The sequence below is a fragment of the Elephantulus edwardii genome, unplaced genomic scaffold (assembly GCF_000299155.1).
Source record: "Elephantulus edwardii isolate Elephantulus edwardi_28Jun2011 unplaced genomic scaffold, EleEdw1.0 scaffold00240, whole genome shotgun sequence".
Taxonomy (NCBI): Eukaryota; Metazoa; Chordata; class Mammalia; order Macroscelidea; family Macroscelididae; genus Elephantulus; species Elephantulus edwardii.
In genome coordinates this window covers 2,357,691-2,379,878 of record NW_006399990.1, presented here as the reverse complement: position 1 = coordinate 2,379,878, position 22,188 = coordinate 2,357,691, and positions in this window count along the sequence as shown.

Here is a 22,188-nt window from a genome sequence, read left to right as displayed (position 1 = left end):
GAAATGTCATATAACCCAGCTATTCCACTTTTAGGAATACACCCTAAGAAAATCAAAACTGAGACACAAACGGAGAACTGTACAACAATATACACAGCAGTGTTCTTCACCATTGCAAGAATATGGAAACAGCTCAAATGTCCAACTAAAATCAAACAGATTGAGAAATTGTGGTACACTCACATGATGAAATACTACACAGCACTCAGAAGTAACTATTTTGAAAACTACATGGACTTGGTAAGATAAATGAAGCAGGAGATAGAATGATTGAATTTTGCACAATCAATGACATATTCATTGCAAATAACATTTTATAAGAAACATAAACTCAGGTTATACACATGGATTTCACACTATGGTATGCATAGGAAACAGATCGATTACATCTGTGGAAAAAAACCACTGGAGAAGCTCAATATCAGCTGTGAAAACAAAGCCAAGGCAAGGAGCTGACTGTGGAACAAACTACCAGCTACTCATATGCAAATTCAGGCTGAAGCTGAGGAAAACTAAACCGAATCCACTGGAACCAAAATATGACTTTGAGTTCATCCAACGTGAATTTCAGAACCATCTCAGGAACAGGTTTGAGGCCTTGAACACTAGTGAGCGAAGACCTAATGAGTTGTGGAAGGATGTCAAATGTATCATCCAGGAAGAGTGTAAAAGGTCATCCAGGAAGAGTGCAAATGGTCATTACAAAGACAGAAGAGAAAAAAAAGAACAAAGTGGATGTCAGAAGAAACTCTGAAGATTGCACTCGAGCGCAGAGAAGACAAAACACAAGGAAGAATTCAAGATACTAAAGAGCTGAACAGAAGATTCCAAGGGCAGCACAGAATGACAAAGCAAAATATTACAATGAAATGTGCAGGGAGCTAGAGTCGGAAAATCAATAGGGCCGAACTTGCTCAGCATTTCTTAAGCTCAAGGAACTGAAGAACAAATTCAAACCTCGAGTTGCTATAATCAAGGATGCTTTAGGCAGAATATTAAATGATCCCGGAAGTATTAAAAGAAGATGGAAAGAATATACTGAGTCACTGCATCAAAAGGAATTGGCAGACACAGAAGAATTTAATGAAATAACATATGAGTAAGAGTCTATGGTGATGAAGGGAGAAGTTCAAGTTGCTTTGAAAGAAACAGCAAAAAATAAGGCCCCAGGAATAGATGGTATACTGATTGTATTTCAGCTAATGGATCCTGACCTGGGTGTGCTCACCAAATTGTGCCAAGAAATCTGGAGATCAACCACGTGGCCAACTGACTGGAAGAGATCTATATTTGTTCCCATTCCAAAGAAGGGTGACCGAACAGAGTGTGGAGACTATAGAACAATCTCATTGATTTCACATGCAAGCAAGAGTCTACTGAAGACTATCCAAAAATGACTGGAACAGCACATCAGCAGAGAACTGTCAGAAGTCCAGGATGGGTTTAGAAGGGGTCGTGGTACTAGGAATATTGTAGCTGATATTAGATGGATCTTAGCAGAAAGCAGGGAATACCAGAAGAATGTCTATCTGTGTTTCATTGATTATGCAAAGGCATTTGACTGTGTGGATCATAACAAACTGTGACTGACTCTGAGAAGAATGGGAATCCTAGAACACTTGATCATTCTAATGCAAAACCTATACTTGGACCAAGAGGCAGTCGTCAGAACAGATCAAGGAAACACTGATTGGTTCAAAATTGGAAAAAGAGTATGCCAGGGATGTGTCCTATCTCTATACATTTTCTGTATGCAGAGGCTGGGCTCTATGAGGTGAAGTATGGCATCAGGATTGGTAGAAGATCTATTAATCTGTGTTATGAAGATGACACAACCCTGAAGTATACCTGAAGTGCTTGCTGCAGAGGGTCAAGGACTGCAGCCTCCAGTATGGATTGTGGCTCAATGTCAAGAAGACAAAGATTCTCACCACTGGACCAACTGGCAGCATCAGGATGGTTGGTGGAGAGATTGAGATTGATAACAACTTTAGTCTGCTTGGCTCCACGGTCAACGCTCTTGGCACCAGTAGCCAGGAAATCAAAAAATCATATTGTGATGGGAAAATCTGCTGTTAGGGACCTCTGTAAAGTACTTAAGAGCAATGCTGTCACTCTGGAGACTAAGGTGTGTCTGATACAGGCTATGGTCTTTGCAATCACTTGTTATGCATCAGATAGTTGGACAATGACTAGAGAGGTCAGAAGGAGCACTGATGCCTTTAAGTTGTGGTGCTGGAGAAGAGTATTGAATGCACCATGGACTGCTAGAGAAAACAAACAGATTCATCCTAGAGAGGGTTAAACCAGGCTGCTCCTTGGAGGCAAGGATTCTGGGGTCTCATCTGACATACTTTGAACATGTTGTAAGGAGAGACAGGTCCTTGGAGAGGGACATCACGCTTGGGAGGGTGGAGGGATGGCGTAGGCGGGGAAGACCCTCTATGAGGTGGATTGATTCAGCGACTGGGGTAATCAGGATGGGTGTGTCAGAGGCAGTGCGATTGGCACAGGATAGAGCAGGGTTTAGGACTGTTGTACATAGGGTCGCTATGAGTCACAAGCAACTTGATGGCACATAACAATAACAACTACTACATAACTTGGGATGGACTGGAGAGTGTTATGCTGAATGAACCAATTCAGTCTCAAAAGAAAAAATATTGCATAAGACTGTTAATATAGAAATAGAACAATAGAACAATAACTGGTAAAATGTGTATGAGGGTCCAAGGAGGGGAGGATAGGAGTATAACGGTTAGGGTTGGAAGGGGAGAAATCACAGGGTCGCACAATTTGGTTGCTGGAGGGGCGCGGGTAAAGGAAATGGGAAAGAAACAGTGGGGATCTCAAAAGACAGGGTGGGCATAGTTCAATGGTAACTTTATGAATAAAATAAGCCAATACAAAATAACACAAAATGATGTTTTAAATTTTTTTAACAAAAAGGAAGAAACCATAACCACTACCCAAGCAGATATATGCACACCCATGTTTATTGTGGTTTTGTTTGCAATAGTAAAGAGCTGGAAACAACCCAAGTACCCATCAACAAATAAATGGATAGAGAAGCTCTGGTATATTCACACAGTGGAATCCTATGCAGCCCTGAGAAATGAGGAACTCATGAAATATTATGCTGAGTGGAAAACACTAGAGGATATTATGCTGAGTGAAATATCTCAGTCACAAAATTACAAATATTGCATAGGGCCACTATTGTAAAACAAGACTGACACTGGGGTTGAGGGAAGACAGAGATGAAGGGAAGGAATGATGTATACTGCATTGCAACAGATGAGGGAGAGAACTGTTTAAAAGGGCTAATATGATCAGGTATTATTGTAATGACAGGAGTCCAGAATGAAGACTGCACAGTGCAGTGGACTTGGGGGGAAGGACTGCATAGCAATGAAAGAGGAGTTTTTTTACTCACCAAGGAAAAAAGTGAATTGTGGGGGAGGAGGTGGGTAGGGATAAAAGTACAAAAATGAATGACTGGAAACCCTAAGTCTGTAAACTTTCATTAAAACTAATATTAAAAAAATGTACATAGAGGGAAAAATCATATATAGATTCTAAGGTATTTTCTAAAATGTTTGTTTAAATTTCTTGTTGGTTTGTGTACAAAAAAAAATTTTAACAAAAAGGGCCTGCATTACTGTTATAAAAGGATATGTGGTGGTATGGTGCATTAAGCACTGACCTACTAACCAAAAGGTCAGTGGTTCAAACCCACTAACACTGTAGGAGAAAAACACGACTATCTGCTTCTGTAAATACTTATAGCCTTGAAATTCTATGAGGTAGTTCTACTCTGTCCTAAAATGCTGTGATGAATCAGAAACAACTCAACAGCAGAGGATTGGAGGTGTTATTTATTAATCTGTTTATCTCTCCAAGTTCATTAAGTTCAGGTTCTTGAAAGACTGATACTGTCTCACTCAACTTAGTATTCTCAAAATAAAGGTATAATAATGACTACAACATTGTTGATTGGTTTACCTTAGCTCAAAGACTATCCTTTATTGTTATTGTTATTGTGTACTATCTAGTCAGAACTGACCCATAGCTGATTTTCAGAGGTAGTTTAATCTCACAGGAAGAGATTGCCCATCATTTTCCTGTGGAGCAGCTAGCAGATTTGAACCACATGGCTTCAGGATTGAAGAGCAATTTCTTACCACTAGGTCACTACACACTTTGAATTTAGTTTTAATAATGGATCTAAGTCTCAATTCTGAGAGGAAGATATCAATATCCCCACATTAAAATAAGGAAACTAGGCCTATATTTGAGCCAGGAAGCAGTCAGAGCAAGGAAACACTGCATGGTTTAAAATCATGAAAGAACTGTCAGGGATGCATCCTGTCTCCATATCTTTTCAATCTATATGCAGAACAAATAATTGGGGGAACTGGGCTTTATGAGGAGGAACATGGCAACAAGATTGGAGGAAAACTCATTAACAACCTATGATATGCAGATGACACAACCTTGCTTGTTAAAACTGAAGAAGACTGAAGCACTTGCTGAAAAAAGATCAAGGACTGTAGTCTTCAATATGAATTGAAGCTCAACATAAAAAAGACAAAGATTCTCACCACTGGGCCAATTGACAGCACCATGATAGATAGAGAAGAGTTCGAAGTTCTTAACAGTTACAGCTTGCTTGACTCCACAATCAACACTCTTAGCACCAGCATCCAAGAAACCAAAAAACAAATTGCATTGGGAAAATCTGCTGTCATAGACCTCTCCAGAGTACCGAAAAGCAACGATGTCAGTTTAGAGACTAAGGTGAGCCTAATCCAGGCTATGGTCTTCGCAATTACTTGCTAAGCATCAGAGAGCTGGACAATGACTAAGGATGACAGAAGAATAGATGCCTTTGAATTGTGGTGCTGGAGAAGACTTTTAAACATGGACTCCCAAGAAAACATATATTAGAGGAGAAACCAAGTTTCTCCTTGGAGGCTAGGATTTTGAATCTCCATCTCATATACTTTGGGCAAGTGACCAGGAGGGACCAGTTCTTGGACATCATTCTAAGAAGGGTGGAGGAACAGTACAGGAGAGGAAGACTCCAGAGGAGATGGACTGATACAGTAACTGGGGTACTAAGGGTAGGAGTGTCAGAATCAGTGAGACTGGCTGAGGATAGGGCTTCAGAGCTGCTGTACATAGCATCTCTATGAGTTGTGGGCAACGTCATGACACATAACAACAACAGGCCCATAAAACTAACATAGAAAGTGGAAACGCCCAGATAAATTATGCGTGTATTTGTAGCCCTGGTGATACAGTGATTAAAGAACTCAGTTATTAAACAAAAGGTCGATAGTTCAGATCTCACCATCTGCTCAGAGGAAGAAAGGTAAGTCACTCTGGTGATTCTGCAAAGATTTACAGCTTTGGAAATCCTACAGTTTAGTTCTACTCTACCCTACATGTTCACAAGAGTTAGAATCAGTTCTATGGGTAGGGGATATATGCATATTTCCTTCGCTGAGCCTAAAGCAGAATCTCTCCTGCACTGTGGACTCAAAAAAATTAAAAGAATAAGAGAAACAGAGTAGTGGAAAGATGTTCACCACCTCTCTCCAAGTTGTAATAAATAAATCATGAACAGTAAATTATGGTGAGTGATGAAATACTTCTGATACTGAGTAATGGTAGATTAAAATCTATGAATGTAGGTATATTTCAAAAGCAAGAGTCTGATCCAGGAAAACATACTCCTCTTCTAAATTATTTGATACTTTTTTATATCCTCCAGACTAAAATACAAAGTTAAAAACATGCCCCATCTTCCCCTCTTCCAAAGCAAACACTTCAAAGTCAAAGCAACAGGATCAAGTCCATATATGTTTCTGCATCAAATCAAGACAGATTGTTGTTGTTGTTGTTGTTATGTGCCATCGAGTCGTTTGCGACTCATAGTGACCCTGTGTACAAGAACCCTAGATGCCGTTCTATCCTGTGCAAACCTCGCCATCTCAAACACACTCATTCCCACCACTCCACTCACAGAATCGATCCCTCTCATCGAGGGTCTTCCTCTCCTGTGCTATCCTTCCACTCTCCCAAACATGATGTCCCTCTCCAAGGACCAGTCCCTCCTTGCAACATGCCCAAAGTATGTCAGACGAAGCTTCAGAATCCTTGACTCCAAGGGAGCATTCTGACTTCACCCTCTCCAGGACGAGCCTGTTTGATCTCCTAGCAGTCCATGGTATGTTCAACACTCTTCTCCAGCACCACAACTCAAAGGCATAAATTCTCTATCATCCCTATTCACGATGCATAGCACATAATTGCAAAGGCTATAGGATTAGGCGCACCTTAGTCTCCAACCTGACATCATTGCACTTCAGTACTCTTGAGAGGTCCCTCACAGCTGACTTTCCCAATGCAGTTGGTCTCCTGATTTCCTGGCTGCTGTTACCGAGGGTGCTGACTGTGGAGACAAGTAAAAGAAAATTCTTAACTATCTCAATCTCTTCACCATCCATACTGTTGCTGCCAATTGGCCCAGTCGTGAGAATCTTTGTTTTCTTGATATTGAGCTTCAATCCATATTGAAGATTGCAGTCCTTGACCTTCTGCAGCAAGAGCTCAGGGCCTCCTCAGTTTCAGCAAGCATGTTTGTGTCATCTGCATAAGGCAGGTTGTCGATGATTCTTCCAGCAATCCTGATGCCACATTCCTCCTCGTACAGCCCAGTGTCTCAGATGATCTGTTCCACATACAGATTGAAAAGGTATTGAGACAGAATACATCCCTGGCAGACCCCTTTCTTGATCTTGAATCATCCAGTGTCTCCCTGCTCTGTTCTGATGATTGCCTCTTGGTTCAAGTATAGGTTTCACATTAGCACAATCAAATGTTCTGGGATTCGCATTCTTCTCAGAGTCAGCCATAGCTTGTTGTGATCCACACAGTCAAAAGCCTTTGCATAGTCAATGAAGCACAGATAGACATTCTTCTGGTATTCTCTGCTTTCTGCCAAGATCCATCTTACTTTAGCTAGAATATCCCTAGTACCATGACCTCTTCTAAATCCAGCCTGCACATCTGGCAGTTCTCTGTTGACATATTGTTCCAAACGTTTTTGGATAATTTTCAACAGAATCTTGCTTGCATGTGATATCAATGATATTGTTCGATAATTTCCACACTCTGTTGGGTCACCTTTCTTTGGAAGGGGAACAAATATCGATCTCTTCCAGTCAGTTGGCCAGCTGGCTGTCCTCCAGATTTCCTGGCACAACTTAGTGAGCACATACAGGGCAGCATCTGTTTGTTGAAATAAATCAATTGGTATGCTGTCAACTCCTGGAACCTTGTTTTTTGTCAAATCCTTCATAGCATCTTGAACTATGTAAAAATAGGGAGCATATATATTCAGATACTATATAAAAGTAGGGACCTCTAGTGATCTAGTGGTAAGAAACTACACTGCAACCCCAAAGGCACACAGTTCGAATCCCGGAGATGCTCCATGGAAAAAGGATTGGCGCTCTCCTCCTGTGTGGTTTACTGCCTCTGAAAACACAGTGGAGAATCAGCTATGGATCACTTCCAACTCAAAAGCACTCAACAACAACAATATAAAAATAACAAATCCTTTTTCAAATCAGAATATTATTTTTAGGTGCCATTGATTCAACTATAACTAATAGCAATTTTATGAATAATTGCTCTGAATCCTGCACTACCCTGTGTCATCCTTGCTATCTCTGATATACCTGAGACCATTGCTATAGTCGCTGTCAATCTGTTGAGTCCCACTGTTGAGGGTCACTCTATCTCATCCGCATCTTCCTCTCTTTCAACAACCATCCACTTTTGCAAACATAATGTCATTTTCCAAGGAACGGTCCCAGCTAACAACAAGCCCACAATATGTGAGACACAGCTCAGCATCATTGCCTCCAGGGAAGACCTTGGCTGCACCTTCTCCAGAATATGGTTGTTCTTTTGGAAACCCAGGAAATATTCAGTCCTCTTCTCCAACACCAGAGCTCAAACACATTGAGCTCTTAATTTGTCATCCTGAGTCATGGTCTAACTTTCAGATGCATAGCAAGTAATTGAAAAGACCACAGCTTGGGCCAACACATTGTAGAGGTCCTTGATAGGAGATTGTTTCCCAATGTGACATCTTTTGATTTCTTGGCTGCTGGTACCAATGATGTTGATTGTAAGTCCACACAAGATTTAAATGGTTGACAATTTCAATCTTTTCTCCATTTATCATGATGTTACTCTATTGACCCAATGGTGAGGATATTTGTCTTCTTGGTGTTGAGACATGAGCCTGAAGTCTTTGGCCTACCACAGCAAGTGTTTCAAGTCCTCCTCACTTTCAACCAGTAAAATTGTGACATCTGAATAACACAAGTTGCTGATGAGTCTTCTTCTGATCATGAAGTCATATTTTTCTCCATAAAATCCAGCCTCTCAAATGACTTGTTCAGCAAGCAGGTTGAATAGATATGGAGAAAAGATGCAGCCTTGACAACTACTTTTTTTAATTTTAAACCACCTCCCCTCAAAAGAAGTAGCAGTAAAAATATAACATTTTTCTACCTTTGAAAAACTTCTAACATATTTTTTTCTCAATTCATTTTAAAAAACAGTTTAATGTCCTGCTATCTTGCTTATCGAGCCACTCCCCAGCAACAGCCATATTTGCTTATAGAATTAACATCCAGTCAAGGACAGGACAACTGCCTGCACCTGCACCATTTGCTGGTTTCTCTTAGTCACAAAGATCTCAGCGCAGGAGAAGGCATCTGGGTGAGTGTAGATAAGTGAATACTGAATCAAGCCTGGTGACCACCCTCTCTGTTGGACTTCACTTGCCCACTTCACTGAGGAGTGGCTGAGTTTTTCTCTACCACATTCCTTACATAGAATATTATTCACCATAAGGTGACGTAGAACCAACTTTAAAGAATCTTGCTTACACTAAAATGTCTCCACATATCAAGCCCTTGAGCCTAACCAAAGCCTTCCATTCTTTCCCTGCAGGTTTTCACATCCCCTCTAAGGAGCTCCAGGAAAATCTCAGTTGCGAGCATTCATCAAGAATTGTTGCTATCCCGAAGGTGTGCGGTTCGAATCAATCAGATGCCCTGCTGGAGAAGGAGGGGAAAATCTCCTCCTGTGCCAGCTGGATCTGATTTGATGGCACATAACAACAACAAAAATTTTTTAAAATTTAAAAATAAGAATTATTTCTAGCATAGGCCAATGCAACAGAATTGAGAACCTAGAAATAGACCCAGCTATCTATGGTCAACTGCTATTAGACAAGGAAATAAAACTTATCAAATGGGGAAATAACAACCTCTTCAAAAAATGGTGCTGGCAAAACCAGACTGCCACCCACAGAAAGCTGAAACAGGATCCACATCTCACACCATACACAAAAAAATAACTCAAGGAGGGTCAGAGACATGGAAGTAAAGACCAAAATCATAAGGTTTATCAAACTGGGATCAAGCTTAGATGACTTTGTCTATGGTATAAACAGACTGCCAAATAGAGCCAAAAATGCACAATCTGGAGATGATAAAACTGATTAATGGGACCCTCTAAAGATTAAATGCCTTTGCGCATCAAAAACATTTTCCAACATAGTGTAAAGAAAACCTACTGACTGGGAAAACAAATTTGGCAATACCATTTCAGACAAAGGTCTCATATCAAAAGTTTACAGAATCGTACAGGGAAAATATTACAATTAAAAATGGGCAAAAGACAGGGAAAGAAATTTCACATAGGAAGATATTCAGGTGTCAAACAGACACATGAAAAAATGCTCAAAATCTCTAGCAGCAAATCAAAACCACAATGAGATATCATCTCATTCCAGTAGCAGTGGCAAAGTTTAACAGGACAACAAGTAATAAATGTTGGAGAGGATGCAGCAAAACAGAAACTCTCATACATTGTTGGTGGAATTATAGAATGGTACAACCTCTCTGGAAGGCAGTTTGGAACTTCCTCAAAAAGTTGAGCAAAGAAATTCCATATGACCATATGACCCAGCTATTCCACTGCTTGTACACCAATGCTTATTGCAGCATTATTCACCATAGCAAGAACATGGAAACATCCCAGATGTCCAACCACAATCAAACGGATTGAGAAATTAGGATACATTCACATGATGGACTTCTCTGCAACATGCAGGAACAAGGATTTTGTAAATTACTTCCTAACTTGAGAGGGACTGGAGAGAATTATGCTAAGTGAGCTAACTCAGTCCCATGAGGACAAATACTGCATAGGACCATTATTGTAGAATGAGGATGAGGATGAAAGGGAGTGTGAGGATGAGCAGAGAGGTGAGGATGGGTGAGGAAGGGAGAGGTTAGTTAATCACAAGGTCATACAATTTGATGCATAGAGTTGAGGGTGAAGGAAATGGGAGTGATCCGGTGTGGAAAACAATGTATACAAACTTTGTAAGTAAAGCAGTATAAAAGTAAAAATAAAAATGTTACTAGGACTTATCTCTCCCCTTCCAGCTGTACAGTGTCATGAAAGTGTGCATCCCCTTCAACCAGACTGATCTGACTGTCAAGCTACCTGACAGGTACACATTCAAGTTTCCCAGTCAGCTCAACTTGGAAATTGTCACCATCATGGAGACCAACTGTGACTTCAGGATCAAGGGTATGAACTTTGAGTGAAGCAAGCTAACTCACAGTGCCTCAAAGGCCTCTGGGGGGAAAAAAAGAAAAAGAATTGTTGCTAAGTCAGTACCAACTAGATGTTAAATAACTAAATACATCTCCTTGATAAAATATTCAGTTGTATTCATAAAAAAACAACCCCTACCAGCTATGTTTTGGTTTAGGTTATCTCTGTGAATGGACGTTAAGATATAAGCAATTTTTTTTTAAAAAAAGATATAAACAATTTTAGAACTATCCTCTTCTATAAAGAAAAATTCATCTAAGCAATGTTATTCAATATTTACACCAGATTCTTTTTCAAAGCAACCATGAGCTGCCTTTGGACAGGAAACATGTATTTCATCCCGAACATCCTTCCAAATGTCTGGCACATAGTAAGTTTCCAATAATGTTAGGCAGAGTAATTGACTGAGAGAGTAGTTATTGTTGTTAGGTGCCATCAAGCTGATTGTGGTCCTATGAACAGCAGATAAAAACCTAACTCCATCCTACACCATTTTCACAATCTTTGCCATATTAAATCCCTCTGTAATCACTGTCAAACTATCACTCAAAGTCTACATCTCATTGATCTTCTAATTTTTCAAGAATAAAGTCTTTTTCAGAAAAAAATCAGGAAGGGAGACATCAGGGATGCATCCTGTCTCCATATCATTTAAATCTGTATGCAGAACAGATCATTTGGGAAGCTGGGCTTTGTGAGAAAGAATGTGGCATCAGGACTGGAAGAAGACATTAATAATCTACATTATGCAGATGCCTCAACCTTGCTGGCTGAAAGTGAAGAAGACCTGAAGTGCTTGCAGCAGAAGATCAAGGACTGTAGTCTTCAATATGGATTGAAGTTCAACATCAAGAAGACAAAGATTCTCACCACTGGGCCAATTGGCAGCACCATGATAGATGGAAAAGAGATTGAGGTTGTTAACACAGCTTGCTCAGCTCAACAATAAACACTCTTGGCACCAGCAGCCAGGAAATCAAAAGATGAATTGCACTGGAAAAATCTGCTGTCAGGGACCTCTCCAGAGTACTGAAAAGCAATGACGTCAGTTTAGAGACTAAGGTACACTTAAGCCAGGCCATGGTCTTCACAATGACTTGTTATGCTTCAGAGAGCTGGACAATGACTAAGGATGACAGAAGAATAATTAATGCCTTTGAATTGTAGTGCTGGAGAAGAGTCTTGAAGATACCATTGTTTGTTGTCGTTATGTGCCGTTGAGTCGTTTGCGACTCATAGCGGCCCTGTGTACAACAGCCCTAAACCCATCTCTATTCTGTGCCAATAGCATGGCCTCCGAAACACCCATCCCGATTACCCCAGTCACTGAATCAATCCACCTCATAGAGGGTCTTCCCCTCTTGCACCCTCCCTCTACCCTACCAAGCATGATGTCCCTCTCCAAGGACCCGTCCCTCCTGGCAACATGTCCAAAGTATGTCAGACGAAGCCCCAGAATCCTTGCCTCCAAGGAGTAGCCGGGTTTAACCCTCTCTAGGATGAATCTGTTTGTTTTCTTGGCAGTCCAGGGTACATGCAATACTTTTCTCCAGCACCACAGCCCAAAGGTATCAATTATTCTTCTATCCTCCCTAGTCATTGTCCAACTCTCTGATGCATAACAAGCATTTGCAAATACCATGGCCTGTATCAGGCGCACCTTAGTCTCCAAAGACACACCGTTGCTCTTGAGTACTTTAGAGATACCATAGACTACCAAGAAAACAAATAGGTCTATCTTGGAGATGGTGAAATCAAGTTTCTCCTTGGAGGCTAGGATTTTGAAACTCTATCTCGCATATTTTGGGCATGTGACCAGGAGGACATGATGCTCAGAAGGTTGGAGGGACAATGCAGGAGAGTAAAACTCCAAATGAGATGAACTGATACAGTGACTGGGGCAATGGGAGTTGATGTGTCATAATTAGTAAGACTCCCTCAGGGCAAGATTCAGAGCTGCTGTACATAGGGTCGCTATGGGTCACAGGTGACTCAATGGCACATAACAGCAACAACAACAATGTCTTTTTCCAAAGACAGGCCTCTCCTGATAATGAGTACAAAATATGTGAGTGAAGGTATTGAGGTTACTTAACTGCTCAACTGCTAGTCAAATGTCGATGGCTCCAACATCCTCGGATATCACAGGGAAACAGGCTAGTGATCTGCTTTTGAAACGTCACATCCTTTAAAATCCAACAGAACAGTTCTGCTCTTCACAGAAGGGTTCATGAGTCTGAACTGATTCTAAAGCAACTATCAACAATCGAAGTTGAGCAGTAGCCCTTTGCAAATGTGTCAGTTTGTATATAAATTCCACATACTAGTGAAAGTATCTTTAATGCTTGCCTTGAATGAGGCTCTAAGGTTGTGGAGAAACTGGAACCCTGATTATTCACTGTTGGTGGAAGTGTAAAATGGTACAACCAATGGAAGGCAGTATGGTGCTTTCTCAAAAAGTTAGAAATAGAAATAGATATATGATCACCCATCCTTATTGCAGCTTTGTTCACAACAGCAAAGAGTTGGAAATAACCCAAGTGCCATCAACAAACAAATGGCTAGAGAAGCTTTGATATATTCACACAATGGAATAGTATACTGCATTGAAAAACAAGGAACTCATGAAATATTATACAAAATGTGTGACACTGGAGGACATTTGCTGAGTAAAATATATCCATCACAAAAGGACAAATACTACATAGTGCCACCGTTGTAAAGCAGGACTGACATTGGAGTTGGAGAGAAACTAAGAGGGGATAAATAATGTATACTGCATTGAAACAGATGAGGGAGAGATCTGCTTAGGAGGAATATATGATTAGGCATTATTGTTATGACAAGAGTCCGGAATGAAAGCTGCATAGTGGAGTGGACTGGGGGGTGGGGGCAGGGATTGTTTAACAATGAAATTTGGTTTTGTTATTTTTTTACTTTTCAAAGATAAAAGCAAACTGTGGAGGGGGGAGGGTTGGGCAGGAGGAAAGTGTTCAACTACAAAGGAATGGAAACCCAAAGTCTCTGTAAACTTTCATTAAAATAAATTAAAAAAATAAATCTTAAAAAAATAAAAGAATATGAAATAGTAACTTGCCAAGACTGTTTTCTTAACATACTGATATGTGAGAAACTTGGTCATTCCTACAAAACCCAGACATCCTTTAATTTAAAAAGAATAACTCAGAAACTGAAGGTTTAACCAAATCACCTGGATAATTGACTTCTAAATTTGAAACACAACAAATTTAAGGTATTTTCTAAATATTCTGAACCATTATGCACTAAAGTTTTTTGAATAATAGCAGTGGCATTTATGTCTGTGCTTTTAAATGTCTGTCAATATAAGAGATTATACCCTCACCAAAAGAGAAAAAGACATAGATATTCCATATAATCCAAAGGTGGTGGTGGTGGTTATTGATTTTTGAGTCAAGGACGGCTCATAGAGACCCTATCAGCAAAAGGCCTGAAGCCCCTCTACAACTATCAACATTTATCAAAGTTCATAGAGTTTCCAGAAGCATGTTGTTTGGGAAATGGATGCCACGCTTGCTTCCAAAATCTAAAGGTTACCACTGTTAATGCCTTCATGTTTTTCTTTAATGCTATTTTCATCGAGTATATAAAATATGAGGGAGCTCTGTTAGTATAGGGAGCTCTGGTGGCCTAGTGGCAAGAAGCTGTGCTGCAATCCTGAATGCAAGCCGTTTGAGGCTACCATCTGCTCCACGGGAGAAAGATAGGCAATCTCCTCCTGTACAATTAACTGCCTGTTGAAAACTTGCCCGGAGGGCCAGCTATGAGTCAGTTCTGACTATACGGTACACAACAACTGGTATAATCTGTAGTGAGTTGCATTACTAACCTAAAGGCTGTTAATCTCAGGGAGTTTGAATCCCCCACCAACTCCAAGGGGAAAAGATAGATACTCCTGGTAACGATTTACAGCCTCAGAACCCCATTGGACAGGCGTTATGTGTCTAAACTTGACAGTAATGAGTTTGGGGTTTTAAGTATATAAAGTTTAGGTAGATCCTAAATATTTTGAATCTTGCTTTTTATTCCTTCATTTCCTGTGACTTTATCTCTGTTCCTTTTTTACTCAGATAAAATGTTAAATTATTAGCTACCAGGCCCATCTTGTCAAGAATTTTCTGCTTATTTTTTTATTTTATATTTGTTTGCTTATGAAGCATGTATACATTCCATTTCACACTATTCTTCATCACATTGTGTTTCATACAATCATTCTCATCCATTATGCTTTATAAAATCAATCACCATGGAACTACGCCCACCATCAATCACCCTGTCTTATCAGGTCCCCACTGGATCTTTCCCATTTCCTTTGCCAACCCTCCCTCCACCCACCAAACTGTGCAGTCCTATGATTTTGCCTCTACCCATCCTTGCCTCTCTGCTTCCATCCCCTCCTCCCTTGTATCCACTCTATTTTTTTTTAAGTAAAATGAAAATTTTCATAATCAGTACATTTCAACCCAGTCAAGCTGAGGCAAGTTAGGAGAAGAGGGATCTCTGTTCAAAAATACATCAAAACCTGAAACTCCTGTCTTCTATCTGAGCTCAAGTGATTGTCAACCAAAAGCTGAAATTTCTAATGTAGGCTGGCCCTGCCTGGCTTTGATTGACTCAAACCTTCCTCTAGTAAGATAAGAAAGATCCTCTATTATTGTATCTGCTCACCAGTCGGAATGTTAGCTGTCTGACATAAGGGGTGAGGATGGGAGAGTAAGAAAAGGGAGAAAAAACAAAAGTACATGTTCAGACATTGTCGTGTATCACTAGCAGATTCCCAGGCACACTATGGCACACAAGCCCATCAATTATATAAACTCCCAGCAAGTTCAAATAAAGCAATAAACAAAGAAAAGGTCATCATATAACAGCAAAGCATGTCAAGGGAAACAGTCACCGGAGCCAGACAATGCTTGATCCAATCTAAGACAGAAAATACTCGGGGAGATAAAGACTGCTTCTGGCTTTAAATCTTCAGGAAGTGCCTTCCTCTGAAAGCTGCAGACCTTGGAAGGCAGCCATCAGAATCAGTAGCCCAGTGAACCTTTCAACCATCATCCTCCCTCCTCCAAATGGGCCACCAACCCCTTTATGGGCATGAAGGCCTGGAGTTTGGGTCACGGTCTGTGGAACTGTAGAGAGGGTTTCTGAAGAAAATTAAAGCTAAAACCATGATTCGTAAATCCTCCATGAGGCCCTCCTTTGGGAAAAAGTAATTTGGTCAGGTCCAGAATGAATCTCTATCTTAGGTGACATGGAGAGTGGTCAAGGTTATTCCAGTCATGCCCACAACCCAGATAAATGATCATGACATTTACAGATTCAGTCTCAGAGACCGGCCTAACCTCTTTGACAGAAGGGCTCTGACTAGACAGAAAACAAGCTGATTAAGAGTTGATGTTATCAAATTGCTGCTTATTAACATTTTCTGAAGGCCTCCAAAGTGTTTCCCTGAAATGTAGACTATCTCCTAATTACCTGTGCATACCCATGAGGTCATTTTCGTACCTTGTTTAAAACCTTTAAATGACACGAAATCCCAGCTCTCTCTGTTTTGTCCAAAAAGATCTTTCATAACTTGGAAAGAGCCTCAGGCCTACTTTCCTCAGCTCTCCCCTATCTAAACCCAAAACCAAACCTGTTAGCTTTTTGCTGCCACATCAATTTCAGCTCACGGCCATTCTTCGTTATGTAGTAGAATGGCTGCTCCGTACTATTTTCTTGGCTCTCATATTCCCAGAAGCAGATTCCTAGTCTTTCTCCCATGGCTGATGGGTGAGTTCACATTCCCAGACTTCAGTTTAATATCCCAACACAAAGTTTGGAGTCAGATGTGCTGCCGTTGTGCAACAGGGTCAGCCTCAACACAAGGAGTTTGCATCACCCAGGGACATGTTCCTCAACCTACAAGACACAATTTTGCTATATGATGCTACTTTTAAACCATCAGTTCTTTCCACACTGTTTTAGTCTACCTTGTCCATTGTTTCTCTAAGTCATCCTGCTGAGATTAATAGCAGATAATTTATAAGAAGTCTCAGGTCAACATAGTGCCAAATGCTTGACTTGCCATATAAGTTCATGATTTCTGACATCAGTGTTGTTGTTGTTATGTGCCGTCGAGTCGCCTGCGACTCATAGCGACCCTATGTACAACAGCCCTAAACTCCGCTCTGTCCTGTGCCAATCACACTGTCTCTGACACACCCATCCCGATTATCCCAGTCACTGAATCAATCCACCTCACAGGGGGCCTTCCTCTCCTGCGCCGTCCCTCCACCCTCCCAAGCATGATGTCCTTCTCCAAGGACCGGTCTCTCCTCACGACATGTCCAAAGTAAGTTAGACGGAGCCTCAGAATCCTTGCCTCCAAGGAGCCACACAGTTTAACCCTCTCCAGGACAAATCTGTTTGTTTTCCTAGAAGTCGATGGTATTCTCAATACTCTTCTCCAGCACCACAGCTTAAAGGCATCAATTCTCCTTCTATTCTCGGTTCCCTAGCTCCTCTACATCTCTTGGGTTCGATGATTCCCTAGAAGGTCTCCCAGAGACTCATATAACCATAGGAAGCAGGCTGGTTTGGAAGAAATTGGTGAGTGATGGGCCAGGCTCCTGCAGATTCTCACTTGCGGTGCAGCTACTTGGTGACTGTGGCCGAGGGAAGCTGGTTGTGGTGAGATTGGTGAGCAGCTGGAATCACAGGTGAGTGAGTTTTTCCAAAGGATAAAAGCACCTCAGGATGAGGTCCCACAAACTTATATAAAAATAGGGTGGGGCTTGTATTCCATCCTAATAGCTTCTCCTGAATATAATAATTACTTTCGCATACAGCAAACATTTACTCTTTTGGCTAGGAAAGACAATTTTGAATTATAAGCCTTAGACACCCAGAAGCCGTGCTGTTCAATTCACCAGAAAAACCCTACTGTAGCCCCTATCCCTCCCTTTATTCTCACCATCACTATCATGCAGGCGAACCCTTACTCACTTGATGGTGAAGTAAAACATAGCCAGGAAGTCAACTGTGCAACCGCTGACTTGAGTTTGCATGCTGATTCTACCATTGAATAGTTACTTAAACTCTCAGTACCTCTTTTCTCATCACTAATATTTGAAAAGAAATGACAGCTAGAGATATTAAGAGGTTTAACTGAGATAAGATACTCAGATAATTAGGTGGTATGGTGTAGTAAGTTTATTGGTCAAAATGGCTTTCCAAGCCCAATGACTTCTTTTTTTAATTAATATTTTTATCATTCATATACAATGAAGCCTGTAAGCCAGCTTCTTCGTGCTTCATGCCCAATATCCCCTTTTAGATAGCCAATGGCTGACTTGCCCATCTCTAACAAAGCAGTGTTGTGGAGGAACAAGCACGTACCTTTTACTAAAGGATCAGCTTGGAAACTTTGAGTATCTGCATCCATAAGCAAAGTCTAGTCCACAATAACTGTTGGAGAGGATGTGAATAGGAAATTTCATACACTCTTAGAAGGATTATAAAATGGCACAACCACTCTGGAAGGCAGTTTGCTATTTCCTTGAAAAGCTGAACATAGAAATGTCATGTAACCCGGCTATTCCACTACTAATAATATAAGCTGAGAAAAATAGAACTGAGGCACACACAGATATTTGTACACCAATATTCATATAGCAGAGCTATTCACAATAGCAAGAAAATGGAAACAGCACATATGTCTATCAACAAATGAATGGATTAAGAAACTATGATACAAAATGGAATACTATGCAGCACGCAAGAGCAATTATTTTAAAAAATAATATACAACATGAGAGAGGCTGGAGAGCATTATACTGAGTGAATGAAGTCTCATAAGGACAAGCAGTCCTTAAGACCATTATTGTAAAAATAGAAGGATAACTAGTAAGATGTGTACAAAAGTCCAAAGGAGAAAGGGTGGAAAGTGGGGCTGAGAATAGGAGGAAGGGAATTTGTGAGGTCTCAGAATTCAGTGGGCAGAATGTGAGGGTAAAGGAATAGTGCAGGAACTTAAATAAAAAGACTAACAGTGGGCCTGGATCAATGGTGGTTAATTTTATAAAACACAATGCATGTGAATAGTTATATGCAACACAAAATCAATGAGGGAGTGCGTGAAACACAATGTAGACAAATTTTGTATCTAAGCCAATATAAAATAAAAAGAAATTTTCTAAAAAATATTTCTTTGCAAAGCTATTCCTTCCCTGAAGACTTCTCAAAAACCCCAAACACATTTAATTCCTCTTTGTATTCTCAGAGCCTACCAGTGTCTGACACAGGGGAGATACAAAAATAAATATTAGCTAAATGAATCAATAATTGAATGAGATCTTAAAAATTCAACTGAAAACCACATACTGATCAATCAAATCACATTTTAACTTTACTAAGGAAATTGGCTATTCTGAGAAACTGCAAGAAAAAAAATCAAGGCCTTGCTGAAATAATGGAAAACATAAGAAATAATGGAATGTTTGAGTTCAAATCTCAGCTGTTCCTATTACAAGCTGTATGGCCAGGCCAAGCTCATTAATCTCTCTGTGACTCAGCTTCGTCATGTTTGGGTAAAGAGACAGTGTCTACCTTCTTGGGTTGTTGTAAATAATAAATACAAAGATATAAGCAAAGTACTTGTCCTATCTTGTTTTTTCATGAAGTAAAGAATTGCTTTTTTTAAGTGAAATTATTAATACATTAATCTTTTGTACTATGTTAGATATCCTGTAATATCTTAAAAGGCTCCATACACCTGTACCCCATTAGAGTCATGTTTTTGTTTTCTTGTCCTGTATCCATGTTTTTGAACCCTCATACATTTCATAAGTTATGAAACAGGCACGTATGTTTGTTTAATCAATTTTCATGGGAAAATTTAACACTTTTATATTCTGAACAAGAATTGCTTTAATTTAGCTGCAATATTTGCTTCTGATCAAACTAATGCCAACCTCAGTCATTTAAAGGGCAAATTAGTAAATATTCCCTGGGATGTCAAGAATATAATCTTGGGCATGGCCCTTAAAACTATCTTTTCTCTATATTTATTCAATCTGTATGCAAAACAAATCATTAAAGCTGAACTATATGAAAAAGAATGTGGTATCAGGATCAAAGGGAGACTCATCAACAACCTGCATTGTGCAGATGACACAACCTGGCTTGTTAAAAGTGAGGAGGACTTGAAACACTTGCTGCAGAGGATCAAAGATTACAGCTTTCAATATGGGTTACAAATTAACATCAAGAAAACAAAATCCTCCCCACCAAGCAAATAGGAAACATCGTAATAAATGGAGGAGAAATAAAAATCATCAATAACTTACTTCATCTTGCCTGGATCCGTAGTCAAAATCCTTGGCACAAGCAGCCAGGAAATCAAAAGATATATTGCACTGAGAAAGTCTGCTCTTAGGCACCTCTCCAAAGTGTTGAAAAGCAAAGATATCAGTTAGAGGACTAATATGTGCCTAATTCAAGCCATAGACTTTTCAATCACTTGTTATACATCTGAAAGATGAACGATGAAAAAGGATGACAGAAAAAGAATCAATGCCTTTGAGTTGTGGTTCTGGAGAAGAAGGCTGAATATCCCATGGACTGTCAAAAGGATGAACAAGTATGTTTTGGGAATGTTGCAGCCAGGGCTCTTCTTGGAGACAAGGATAGGGAAACTTCATCTGATATAGTTTGCTCATGCTGTTAGGAGGGGTAAGTACTTGGAAAAGGACATCATGTTGGAAAGATGGAGGGTCAGACAAGGAAGGAAAGACCTGCAACAGGATGAATTGACCCGGCGACTGTAACTAGTGTGTCAGAGATGATGAGCAAACATAGGATAGGTCAGGATTCAAATTCACTGTATTCATAGGGTTGCTGTGAGTTATTGTCTCCTTGGTGATACTTAACAATAACATTGCATTATAAAATGCAACTTTTTGTTTAAAACGTGAGTTAAGAAATAAGATTTTGTGCACTACATACTGAAACTTAGTCAAACTGAAATGAACATTAACTTGTCTTCAAGAAAAAAGGGAGCATTATGTAATAAAGGAAACCTAGTGATGCAGTGATCAAGCATTTGGCTGCTAGCCATAAAAGCAGAAGGTCAAACTGACCAACTACTCTGAAAAAAAAAAACATGTGGCAGTGTGAATCTGTAAAGATTTACAGCCTAAAATATTCCAGGGCAGTTCTACTCTGTCCTATAGAGTCACAATGAGTCACAGTCTACTCAACAAAACAAGTAATGGATAGTGTGTAATATCTTAACATATGGATGGCTGCGTAAAGTAAATGGCTGTTGCACAGAAGGTTTATCTGTAAACACTGCAGCAAGTCTGGGGTTTTTAACCACAATAAATGGCTAGCCTCAATCAAACGCTGCTAGCAGAAAATCCATGGCCCATAGGAGCAATTACCCATCTCCTGACAGAAGCACAGGGCAATTACAAGCTACCAAAGTATACTCACAATAGTGGAGGACTTGATTGTATGGTGTTAATAGCACTAGAACAAGAAACAATGATTCCTACTTCCGCCCCTCCCCAGTCCCATTCATATTATTCTTATCTCCCAAGCAGAGACAGACAAACTATCATCATCTGAAAAAGCATTATCATCTTCACCTAAAACCCAGAAACCAGAGTTTTCTCTTCACTGCTCTCTATCCTCTGGGTGGTAAAAGCCATTAATAAGCTTGGCTTCTAATAAAAAAAATGAGGTTCAATTCCACCCAGAGGTACCACTAAAAAAATTCCTGGCAATCCACATAAGAAAATTCAGTCCTTGATAATCCTGTGGGGTATAGTTCTACTCTGACACTCAAGTCAGAGGAAGCATCAGAAAATGGCTTTTTGGCACCCAATCACACACCTTCCTTTAAAATTGCTATAATAACCCTTTGATTAGTGGTTTTGTAGGCAACTTCTTATTCAAGCCTTTCACATTTAGTGTTTTGTTGTTGGTTGCCATCACAGAGATTCATAACAACCCTGTGTATGCAGAACAGAACTGTTCCATGGGGTTTTCAAGAGTGTGGCCTATCATAATTAAATTGACAGCCTGTTTTCCAAGGAGTCCCTGGATCGGTTTGAACCACCAATCCTTTAACTAGTTGTGGAACACTTAATCATTTGTACAACTCAGGGAATTCTAGTCAGCATTTAGTGTTTCTTATTAGATAAATCAATTAGCCAAATGAGAAATTCTAATCTTAAGGAAGTGAAGATAAACCTGTCAAAGAAACGGATGGGAAAATAATTACTCTTTCATGTCACTGAAAAATGTGTCAAAGAACTATCCTTAGAGAGGCAATCTTTCTAAGATTAGAAAGGGAGGACTGAGTGATAGAAAATGGTCTACTGCATGGTCTCCCATTGTCATCATTTTTCGTTTTGTTTTTTTTTCTTTTCTTTTTTTTTC